This window comes from Sphaerodactylus townsendi, linkage group LG05, assembly GCF_021028975.2.
Source record: "Sphaerodactylus townsendi isolate TG3544 linkage group LG05, MPM_Stown_v2.3, whole genome shotgun sequence".
NCBI classification, from domain to species: Eukaryota; Metazoa; Chordata; class Lepidosauria; order Squamata; family Sphaerodactylidae; genus Sphaerodactylus; species Sphaerodactylus townsendi.
Window position 1 is genome coordinate 97,053,232 of NC_059429.1, and position 12,320 is coordinate 97,065,551.

The 12,320-nt window shown below is 42.8% G+C and overlaps 1 long non-coding RNA gene across 1 annotated transcript; it reads right to left on the reverse strand.

Annotated features, from left to right (window-relative positions):
* Positions 1-1,872: 1,872 nt before the first annotated feature.
* LOC125434024 lies at positions 1,873-4,499 on the reverse strand. Its single transcript, XR_007244693.1, has 2 exons — positions 4,414-4,499; positions 1,873-2,273 (listed from the first exon to the last, which is right to left on the reverse strand). It is a non-coding gene; the product is annotated as an uncharacterized LOC125434024 (long non-coding RNA).
* Positions 4,500-12,320: the final 7,821 nt, after the last annotated feature.

Below are 12,320 nucleotides of genomic sequence, written 5' to 3' on the forward strand. Positions count from 1 at the left end.
CCAAGTGACAGGGACTGAAGCCCGCGTAGAGGTGGGTGCCAGAGGTAGCACACACACTCTAGCAGCATTTCTTGGTCTGTGCCAGGCCTGTATGTCACTGGAAGGGGTGGGGGGTGGCTGTACTGGGCCAGGAAGACAAAAGGCTTGCTCATCCCATTGCTGTGCCCTGTTCTAGTGTTAGATTTCTTCTTTTGTTGAGCATCCAATTTCCAGGAGGAGGAATGAGAGAAGGGCACTGAGGGGGGAAAGAGCAGCATTAGAGCCAAATTTCTCATACTTTAAGTTGGACCCAGTCAGGCCAAGGTCAGCCTCTCTGCCCTGACCAGGTCCACCTTTATACTGCTGGTTCCATGTGGAGTTCAAGGGTGGGGGTGCAGTTCACTAGTGGGGGGCAGGGTTTCTGGGGTGGGATGGGGTGGGCTCTGAGCTGCCTGCATTCCCCTCAAGCAGCACCCAGGATATGAGCCCTGGCTTACCCCACCCTAGATATATCTTTACAGAGTGATGGGTCGAAATTCCAAAGGTGTGGCTTTTCTGCTGCTGCAGTTCAGTGCTGCAAAAACTATTCCTGTGGTGTATATAGTTTTAGCTGTTCGGGATTCTGCTTGGAAACATTTCAACAGAACTGCTTAAACCAGATCCTGTGCACTAACTTATGGGAACAAACCTGCTAAAGTTTCCAGTCCCTTCTGCCCTGAGGCATCTCAGATGTTCTGGGATAGGTTTCAAAACACAAGAAAACAGATTCACTGAAATGAAATAAAAAGGTGTCCAAAGGGGCTATCAGGAAGCCTGAGGGCTGGTTTCAGAAACCCTAACCCTTTACCACCTGCCTTCCTCTTCTGGGGTAAGATCAACTAAATCAGGGATTAGTCTGGAACATCATAGGAGGGAGGGGATTTGCTTTACAAAAAAGGGATTCTAGAAAACTCCATTCATTGAGAATATTCTGGGGAAAGGCTGAGGTGTGTGTTTGTACCCTCTTTTGCAGTTTTTTTTAAATACCACTAATAGAAAGATACATAAAAATATTTTCTGATCAAAGATCGCCTTTCTAACATGCAGGAGCATACCTGACAGAGGAACATGGGGTAACCCATGTCCCTGGGCGCCACCTATCTGGTCATATGGGGGTGCAAAATCACCCTCCACAGACCGAAGCCTTCCAAGGGCCTGCCAGGTGCCCCTTGGCTCGGCCTCACAAGAGGAAGAGGCCAAAGACCAGGAACTGGCCTGCAGGGAGGCCAAGGGGGAGAGGCTCAATGGCAGACAGCCCAGGTAAGCATCGCTGAGCCACACCCCCTGGCCATACCGGGCCTGCTCCCTACAGGCACCGTCAAGCCCCACCCCCCGGGCTCCCTGCAGGGCGGCTTCTACCCTCCCCAGGGGGTAAATATGCATTTTACTGAACCCAACTAGATGCTCTGTTGTACCACTGAATAGGAGCAGTGGGGAAACAAACTAAAAGGCATGTTATATTTTGGAAGATTATCTTTTCATTATGGTCCAGAAGTCATTCAAAGTCACACTGAATGTGCTGTCTAAATAACGATGAGACTGATTTTTCTGAATAGTGTAGCTTAGTATGTACTTCCTTTTTTAGTCAAAAGAGTTTTTAGGCACTTGATGCTGAAGGCTATAAAATCCCAGACATGCCAGGACTTTTGGTTGAGTAGCTATAAAAATGCTGCATGCTCTATCTGGAGGCCATTGGGCTGATTCAGACACAGAGTGAAAACATGAAATATGAGAAGTGGTTTTCTGACAGATGCATTCCAAGAGACGTTTGCAAAGATGAAGGTGAAGGCACACCTTAACAATGACGATTTCCATTTTCTTAATGTTTATGCCTTTGCTGTAAAGAAGAGTCAAACTACACAAAACTGAACTTCCAAATGCAGTCATTTGCACAATGTGCATAATTCAGAGGAGAACAGTTCTTCCTCACTACATCCTTTCACAACTGAAATCACCAACATAGACTCGCTAAGGGGGAAAGACAGTCATGATACATATAGACAATAGTGGTGGTGACATTTTGACAGATGAAATGGCTCAGTAACAAGAGTTAAACGCAGCACAAGAGTTCTAATCCGTCTTTTTCACCTTTGCAGTAACTTTTCTAGGTCCAAATTGCACATCCAGAATTCAGGTAATGGAACTCCAGCATCACACTTAGTCTAGTCCATAGACATGGATGTAATTCTACCATTGCATCACGTGGAACTGAAGACATCTTTGAAAAGCAATATCAAAAGCAGCCTTCATGCCTTCTGGGAACAAAAGGAGAGATTGTTTAGCAAACCCCACTGACCTTTATGAGGGTAATAGCTTCCAAAGCCAGTACTGCAAAGGACAGCTTTAGAAACAACAGCTGGGCATTATTGCTTTCAAAGATAGCTTTCTGGAGATAAGCTCTCAAATGTGTCCATCCTACTTTGTCTCTCAATTTTCCCTACCAAAGGCTGCTGCTGCTGCTGCTATTTACACAGCTAGCTCCAAAATGTCACGAGAGACTGGAATGCCTTCCAGACAACAGCAGCAGCTGCTAGAAAACTCTCTTGTGCCGGAGGAAGATAAATTTCTAAGTAAGCTTCTAAACAAAGGGAGGATATTATCAGTTTTTATCTGAAGCGGATGTCATGTTACTTGTCCAGAAATGGGTTGTGGTCTTATTTCTTTGTTTATCTGAAACATTTCTATCCTGTCCCTTCCCATGTATACTCTTCTTCCCATGTATACTCTTCTTGAAAGTGGCTTAAAAGCCAAGAATAAAATGTCAGATAAAATCCACATCAATTAAAACAACACAACTCAGACATGACAGAATCAGAAAGAGCAGCAGAAAATAACTTGGGAATGAAGCTGCACAAAATGTGTTATTTCACAAGAACTAGGGAAGAGGAAATTGTTTTAATTTGGCGTTAGGATAATATATCCCCACATGAGTATCTTTGGGCAAGTTATTCCAGAATGGAGGCACCACCATTGGAAAGCCTGTTCACTATGGTCTGCCAGTTAGCCTCTGAAGATGGAGTACCCAGAATGGCCAAGGGGGTCCACAATGAAAGAAAGCCCTTCAAATATCCTGGCTGTAAATAATTTAAGGCTCTGTAAGTCAAAGCCAACATTTTGAACAATATAAAAAATGGAAGTCATGAAGAACTTTAAGCATCAGCACAATATGTTAGATAGTAGATTCAAGTTCACAAGCTGATGGCTGTATTCTATACTGCGGTGACCAACTCTGGCCCTCCAGATGTTCATGGACCATGAGTCCCATCAGCCCCTGCCAGCTGGCAGACACCCCTGTTCTAAACCATTTGAAAGTGACAGATGCTGTTCAAAGGCAGTCCCACAATATAGTAATCCACCTTGGATGTTATCAAAGCATGAACAACAGTGGTAAGCATTTACATGCAAAAATGAAAAAAAAATCTTCTAAACTGAGAACTTTGAAAAATTCTCAGAATTCACTCACGTCCACTCAGAATCCTACTCAGGTTTATCAAGTGTGGCTCAATCCCAGAAAAAATGTTTTTTAGGATTGAACCATATATGTGCCAGTCATGCCTCTCCCCATCTGGTTTCTCAAGAACTTTCCTTTGTGGTCTGATTCTGTAATTTGTACAAGGAGCACAGCACAGAGGGCCCTAATAAGAACTAACTAGTGAGCTGTAGATCGGGGGGGGGGGGGATTTAGGATGTTAATAATGTGTAGGAGGACTCTAGAGGCTTTCATGCAGAAACAGATTTAATGTATGTGCATTAAGTGCTGTCAATATATAGTTGATTTATTGTGCTCTCAATAAGGGGCTTGCAGGGTCAGTGATTAAGCAGAGGTGGTTTGCCATTGCCTTCCTCTGCGAAGCCTTCCTTGGAGGTCTCCCTCCCAAATGCTGCCCCTGCTTAGCTTCCATGATCTGACCGGGTCGGGCTATATACCATGCCGCTCTCCCTCCCTCCCAGCAGATTTATTTGGACAGTTCAAATGCTTGCGGATTAGTAGATATAAGATTAAACTGCAACACGAGCAATCTATTCCAAAAGCACTTGATGTTACTTTTGTATGCCTTGTAACATGATGGTCTTGAGCCACCTGAAAGACTGATTGTATTTTTATTCCAGCATAAACTACTTATCTTTGCCATCTGCATTGCACTAGTTTCAGAGGGTAGCCGTGTTGGTACAGTAGAACACCTAGATTGGAATCCAGTAGCACTTTCAAGACCAACAAATGAATGGAGTATATGCTTTTCAGACCTGAGGAAGGGAGCTTTGACTCTCAGAAGCTCATGCCCCCAAAATCTTGTTGATCTCTAAGGTGCTACTGAACTCTAATCTAACTGTTCTGCACTGAATTTCTTCTAGAACTAACTAGTGAAAATGATGAATCATCTCAGTTTCACCCACCTGTCAGGAAACTACTGCTGTTTTGCCATGCTCCCAGCTCTAGAATCAGAGCGAAATACACAGGGCTGCTTGCCATTGTACTGCTGAACACTCGTGAAATTAAAGGAATTCATCAGGTTGCCTCTAGAGCGCACTGCAGAGCAGCTAATGAAGCATCCAGACAATGAACTGGTTGGGACAGTGCCCGGGCTGTGTCCCTCTGTGGGGCACATAGTGTTCTGATCCAAGAAGCACAGAGACAGCTGCAGTGTTCTTGGCGGCTAGTCAAGTAGAGGGAACAGGCTTTGTTTTTCATGTCACAACTCTCTCCAGTAATGTCCATGCCCACAAGGGATAACCCTGGAAGTCCGAGCACCCTGCAGGCGACAGGATATCTCACCCCCTTCAATGTTAATTAGTGTGGTGTTATTTTTTGGCTATGTTGTTGCTCTTTTCTTCCTGGCAGCCATGGCTGGTACATGTGAAACTGAGCAAGAGAGAATATCAACAGCTCAGCAGGTCAATTTATCAGAAAAAATGCAATCAAGTGTTTGATGTTTCAGTATACTTCTGCAAAGTATACTTCTACAAAGGTGAGATGCACAAAGCATCTCACCTTTGAATAAATGCCATGTTCCTATATCCTAGTCTAAATAATGTTTTAACACTTATACTGTTTAGAAAATATACAGACTTGCTTAGTTGGTCTAATCATGTAGTGAACAGAAGAACCCACCCAAATTTTTTGCTCAAAATGTCCCAGTTTGAGAATCAAGCTTCTTGATCATGGTTTCTCCTCTGCCAGGTAAGAATCAAGCTTCTGGCAGATCCCCAGACTAGAATCAAGCATATAGCACCAAGTCTTTTCCTAGAGAAGTTACCCTAGGAAAACTTGGATGTGTGGGATCTATCTTAGATGTACTTCCTGTGCTCTCATAATTGGGGAGGGGTTAAGAGGGAAAGTCAGCAATGGGAGTGAGTTTTTTCACTACTAGCAACCTAATAGCTAAGGATGGCCTTGCAAAGGGGTTATATAATCGCTGGTTTCTGCCTAGTACCATTTTTGGAAGCAAACTCCCAATAGAGCCTGTTGCCTTGATTTCTTAATTTAACATCCATAGAGGTATGGTTGGGATTACAACAGAAGGGTACATTGACATGGAAGTTTTCATTCAGGATGAATTAATTCTGGATCAAATCCTAGGCAAATCTTTATACTAACAAGTTCTTCCCTGCTTTTTTTTTAAACCTAAGTAATACCAATATTTTCTCTCTGTTTTCCCCTGTTTCTTTTGGGTAAAGGTCAATTTAGATGATATATAGAGAGTTTTGTTTTCAGAGCTCCCAAGCAGTTTATAAAATCACACTGATATGCAAAAGGCTATTGAGACATCTCCAGGGGCCCCTCCGCACTGTAGGATTCGACCTTAGTTCGACGTAGGTCCGACCCGGGTACTCCGCACAGCCGTAGCGTTGGACTCGTGTCTGTCTCTGCTCCCACCTCCCTCTCACCATTAAATTTTTGAGCTTGAGTGGGAGGTGCAACTTCCTGGTGAACTCGGGTTGCACTCAAGCCGAAGCCGATGGAGTGCGGAATCTTCCTCGCCTCGACTCTGCCAGCCAGCCAGCCAATCACAGTGCAGTATTTTCGGCCATGCGCAGAACAGGAGACTCGTGGCGGCAGCAAGAAGCACGCCTTCAAAAAATCCTCCTACGTAGCTCCTACATTGGTAAACGAAAAAAAAGGGATGCGCACTCACGTTTCCCGCCATAGAATGGCAGCCAATCGGGAATGAAGAGCGGAAGATGCAAGGAGGTAATCCTATCCTCTGAACTCGGCTCCGGAAACACGAGTCAGCTGCTGTGCAGAGAAAGAGGAGTCGAGCTCAGGTAACGATTTCCGTGGACACAAGTCAAACCTGAGTTGCCTTGTGTGTGCGGAGAGGGCCCAGGACAACTCTGAGTCAAACATGGACCCTGAACCATGAAGGTACCAGAACCTGGGGGCTCTCCACTATTGACGACTCAGGCCCCACAAAACCAAGAACAATGTCACTTTCATTAGAGCGCTTGACACTGTAACCAGGTACAGCTCTTTTAATATTTGATAGCCTGATCTTGTAGGAGCAGGGCTTGCAGCTCCATCTCCTTGCAAGCGTTTTTAAGATCTCGATTTACCATCATCTTTTTGCTGGAACAACATCTGTGATATCTTACTCTTACTTTGACAACTGCATATCAACCTCAAGTTCAGTTGCCAACTCTAGGTTGGAAAAATCCTGTAGATTTTGAGAATGGAGTTTGGGGAAAGTGGGGTTTTGAGGAGGGGAAGGACCTCAGCAAAATATAATGCCATAGATTTTGCCCTCTGAATTAATCATTTTCTCCAAAACTGATTTCCAGATCCCACCTGGAAGTTGGCTACCCTCGCAATACCCCTCCCCCAAAATCAACAAATCAACTGATCAATAATATTTCCATCCTGCCTAGATTAAATTCCAATTTATTTGCCCCCTTCCAGTCTATTACTGCTTCAAGGCAGCAGCTTCCTCAGCATGTCCAAAGAGTCCCTAAATCTAACAAAATTGGGTATGATCATCATGTTGAAGATACAGAATCCAGATCTCTGGAACTGCTTCCAAATAGCATGGGGGCAAAATATCAAGGCCGCAGGTGAAGCAGTAATTCAATAATGTCACCTTCTGAGACCTCTTTTATGAGGCATTGAAACCATCAAAGGACTATACCTCTATGGCCCATTCTGGGCAGACAGAAGGATACCATAGTTGATGGTACTCAACGAACAGGAACACTCTCTCCTTGTCTAGTCCTTAGCACAGATGGTCCAGCAGAGTAATCAATGGCATCTCACTTCCAAAACCAGATCTGAAACCAGTTTGTCAATTCCATGTAGAAAGAAAAAAGATGTGAAACAATGAAGTCCCTAGTTTCAGTAGGTAGCCATGTTGGCCTGCAGTAGAACAACTAGATTCAAGTCCAGTAGCACCTTAGAGATCAACAAGATTTTTGGGATATAAATTTTGGAGAGTCAAAGCTCACTTTGTTAGGTGCTCTAAGGTGCTCCTGCGCATGTGTGTCCAAATGATTTTTCATTCCATCTCATCTTACCACCCAAGATGGACAACACAAATGCAGAATCTCATAGAAACATGCCATAATTACACAATGCTACTTAGATGCAAAATGGTTATATATAAATACTGTTTATTTTTAAATGTTTATATATAACCTTTTCTCCTGATTCTACACAGAATACATAATTTTTAAAAGACCTTTATTTAAAATTCACACTAATACCAATTGAAAAACTGAAAAACACATTGCCCATCACACCAACAGGCCTTTAGGTAGGATTCAACGGACTGCAAGAAGGTTTGAGTGGCCATTTGATAGGTGGATATAAACATCTAAATTCATTTAAGTAAATACATAGGCACAAAACAAACACACAAAATTAAAGAGGTCTCTCCAGCTTCCTATGGAGTCCCCGGTGCTCCATGAAAAACTGCTCTGCATTGTTGAATTTGGGGATCGGGAACAGTGTGAGATGTGGTTCAGAAAACTACAATTCAAGGGGGAAATTGTGGAAGCCCTCCTGTGCCTTTTCCACTTGCAGTAGTTGGATCCAAGGCCTTCATTTTCATCTCCAACTAAAACAACATCAAAGTATCTTCTTTCCTTTGCCTCTCTCCTTTTCCTTTCCTTTTGTTATGTTATCAATTTGTCACTATTTAATGTGCTTTCACACCCTGAATCATATACTTTCAATCTGCTTTCAAACCACTTTAGCAATTAGAAATGAATTTTGCCATTTCACACAGGAATATCTGGTTGCAAAGTTCATCTGAAGTCCACTGAAAGTACATTATTCGGCAGGTGGGAAAGCAACTTTAGTCTTCAACTTCTTTTCCACTGTGGGTATGTTACTTTGTAAAGTGCTATTTACAATGGCAGGACTTTAATGACAATAAGAATAAGTGAGCCTATCATTTTGCACAGGTGCTAAAAGGCTACTGTCCTCCAGCCTGCTATATTCCTAAGAGGTTTTTTGAATTGAGAAGAAAAAAAGAAAGAAAGGACCTCTTACCTTTGTGGGAGAAGACAGTGGCTCAGTGACAGCACATTTGCTTTGCATGAAGCAGGTCTCAGGATCAATCTCCATCATTTTAATTTAAAACAATCAGGTACTAAGTAATATGAAGTTCTATCTGGTACCCAGAAGTACTTCCATCAGTCAGTGCAGACAATACTAACTGCAATAGACCAATACAAGGAAGCTTAATGCAAATAAATTTATCTCCACCCTGTCAATATGCAAAGTATCATAGTAGTGATACCTTTAAATCATCTTTTTTACTGAACAACTATGTGGCTTTGAAACTGACCACAAGATGTCACCATTGGTTGTCATCTCAAAGATCTGGAAGTCTGTTAACAATGCTGGAAAAGAATTCCACGGGTATTGTCTCAAAGATAATCCAACAGAATAATTTTTCCGAATTGCCTAGAAATATTCTGAGGCATGTGAAATATAATTGCTTTCATTAATGTCTCACTCAGTGGTTTGATGAAGGAATTTGCATGGAATTTGTGGTATGGGAAGAAAGGGTCCTTCAAGTATCCTGGTTCCAGATGTACGAAAATGAACAGGATTTACCAATCCAGTACTGTGACTGGTATATATGTGCCTGCAATGAAGCTGCAATCATCCAACCAGAGATTGTTCATTTGTTGTTTCTCCGCTTGGGGCATAAGAAACATTCCAACTTCGGTTTTCTCTGTGATCATTCCTGTGTCCTTTAGGTTGCAAGGAAGGCCTCAACCTCATAAACATCCCCAATGCTCTTTTCTGGAGCTTTTAGTGTCTATTGAGTGGAAGTCTGTTATTGTGTTGTGCAATAAGTAACAGCTTGCTTTTTCTTTGTATCTCTATGGATTTTAGATGCATAGGGTCAGGGGGGAAAGCTGGATATAAACATATAAAATAAAACAGTATTTATATGCGACCATTTTGCAGCTAAATAGCATTGTGCATTTAACTATGGCATGCTTCTTTGCAATTTTGTGTTACCTATGTAAGTCTTGGAAATTATGATCCATGCAGTCTGGTCCAGAGATGTTGATTAGGTCTCACAGAGTTCAGTGGGACCTTCTTTCTGAGTAAATGGGCATAGTATTGCAGCCGGAATTCTTACAGTAATAACCAAAGGTTTAGATGACTTTAAAAGGGATTAGACAATTCATGGGGGATGGGTCTATCAGTGGCTATGAGCCACTGTTAACTAAAGGGAACTTCCACATTTGGAGATAACCTGTAAATTCCAGGGTCAGGAGGCAACATCAGGGGAAGGCCTCAGCCTCTATGCCCTGTTGCTAGCATCTACTGTACCCTTTTCAGTCGGGCTTGTACAGAACTCAGTTAATTTTGTGTTTGAGTTTCACATGTTATGTTAGACTATGAAACATACATAGGTTGTTTCTATCTGTACTGTCTCATTATTTAGCAAAGCAGGGGTATTGTTCCCTTGTCTCCTTGGCTTATTGCTGCAACAGTTTATCCTAAAACTTTTTAAAGAATATGACCAAACGAATAGTTAGCGCTTGCTACCATTCCAAATTTTTAAAATAAACTTGTTAAAATAATCTATGGTGGTGCCTATATTATATATTATCATACAAAACCCAAGCATCCATCCATCCAGTTTCACAATTTTAGCCTGACCTTCCTCCAGGGTGCTGAAAAGAATGTACATGGTTCTCCTTCCCACTAATCTGTGCAACAACCTTGTGAAGCAGGTTAGGCTGAGAGAGTCACTCATGGTGCTATCCTGAGCAGGTATACTCAATAAGCCTTACTCCCAGGAAAGTGTTCTTAGAATTGTGCTGCCAGTGAGTTCCATGACAGAGTGGGGATTTGAACCTGTCTCCCCAGCTCTAATCCAAAATGTGTGTTTGCATCACTGCACAGAACCTTTGAGTATGGGCAGGTATACAAGACTTAAATCCATGCTGCAGTAATACTGTGAAATAGAAAATGGCTTTTAGAGAATCCATGTCACTTAGCAAACAAACAATAACACAAAAAGTCATGTTGAACAAGGCATTTGGCACTTGGCAAACTTTGTTCCTGAAAGGTAAAGAATATAGTCACGTCTGTTTTCCAAGTCCAGCTTCCAAGCTAGGGAGGCAGATGACTGGTGGTTGCCACTACCCACCACATGTTGTTCAGAACAAAGGAGGAATGGGATGAAGAAGGCTGCAATGGGCTGCTGATTGCAACTTGGCCAGGGCTCCACCCTTTTCCCTGAAACTACTGAGGTTTTGCTCTTGCAGCCCAGGCTCTCCTGCCATATCTCTGCCATTTCTCCTAGCTTCTGACTTCCTAGAGGTCCCTGCTTCTGCTGGTAAGTCCAAGGGTGGGGCTGCCCGTTGTAAAGTGCTCTAAGGTCCCTGACAGAGTATCTGTAAGAAGAGGAGTGGAACAGGCTGCCTGGTGCTGGGAGGCTGTCCCATCCCTGGACACATAGCCAATTGCATCAGCCCTGATTGGGAAAACCCAGGCCTGCCTGATCTTGTCAGATTTTGAAAACTAAGCAGGGGTTGTTTTTGGCCAGTATTTGGATGGAAGACCATTACAGGGACACCAGAGTCACAACATGAAAGCAACCAGTGGTTGCCATATGTCAGATGTGACTTAGTGGCAAACAAGAGAGAGAGAAGAGGGAGGAAGTCAGCTGCCCTAGTTCTATGCCAGTGGTTCTCAACCTGGGGGTCGGGACCCCTTTGGGGGTCAACGACCCTTTCACAGGGGTTGCCTAAGACTCTCTGCATCAGTGTTCTCCATCTGTAAAATGGATAAATGTTAGGGTTGAGGGTCATCACAACATGAGGAACTGTATTAAAGGGTCGCGGCATTAGGAAGGTTGAGAACCACTGTTCTACGCAGTGAAAACCAAGAAATAAGAGAGTCCCACGTGTGGATAATGCACTGGCAAAACACCAAGGAAAGAAGTGTAAAATAGATTCTCTTTACTTTTGCATATCAGGTATTGGCCTGTTGGTGTGTGCCTTGTTAAATTGTTGAAAACTGCTTTGGGGCAATGTAGTACAAAGGCAGGGAAAATTGTTGATATTTGTAAGTGTCTGTCGCAACCAGTCATGAAAGTGTTAACTATCTGTTTGTGTGTAAGCAGGATGTTGAGGTCACATTCTAATGATCTGACCTATTGATTATCTACTGGCCACTTTGAAAGCCATTGCTTACACGTTTGTGAGCACACATACCTGAAGTTATAAAGTTAACTTGCTTTCTTTGTTCTCTTTCCTACCCTCTCTCAGTTCTTGGCATGTGTAACACTATTCTATGTAACAGCAAATATGTAACAGTACACTATAGTAGTTTTATCTTGTATTATCTCCACTCTACCCTTTTAGCTAGTAAACCTTTATATAGAGCAGCTCACTAATATCTGGATCTTTATTGGGATCTGCTACACTCTGCTAATGATGTATATCTACCAACAAAAATGCTGCTATCATGACAGGACATCAGGGAAGAAGAACAGTCTTCACCATGATGGGCACAAGCTGTTGAGGGAGGTGGATGTCCTTGGCACAATTTACAGCTAGACGTAAACCATAATCTGTTTGTTTTTGTTGATCTTCTAGCAAAAGATGTTCCCAAATTAATCATAGCAAAGGCTGCTGAATGCTTCCATCAAGCCTCTACCATTTACAAACAGTGTCTCTTGCAGCTCAGCAGGTTCCTTGACGGGGACTGTTCTTAAAACAACACTTCATTCCAGAAGCAAAGCTATCTTCCTTCTCTCATGACTGCCAAGGCACCGGCTGTTTCCTCCACCCTTTATCTGTTATGATTTAAAAAGCAGAAGACACTGCCAACTATT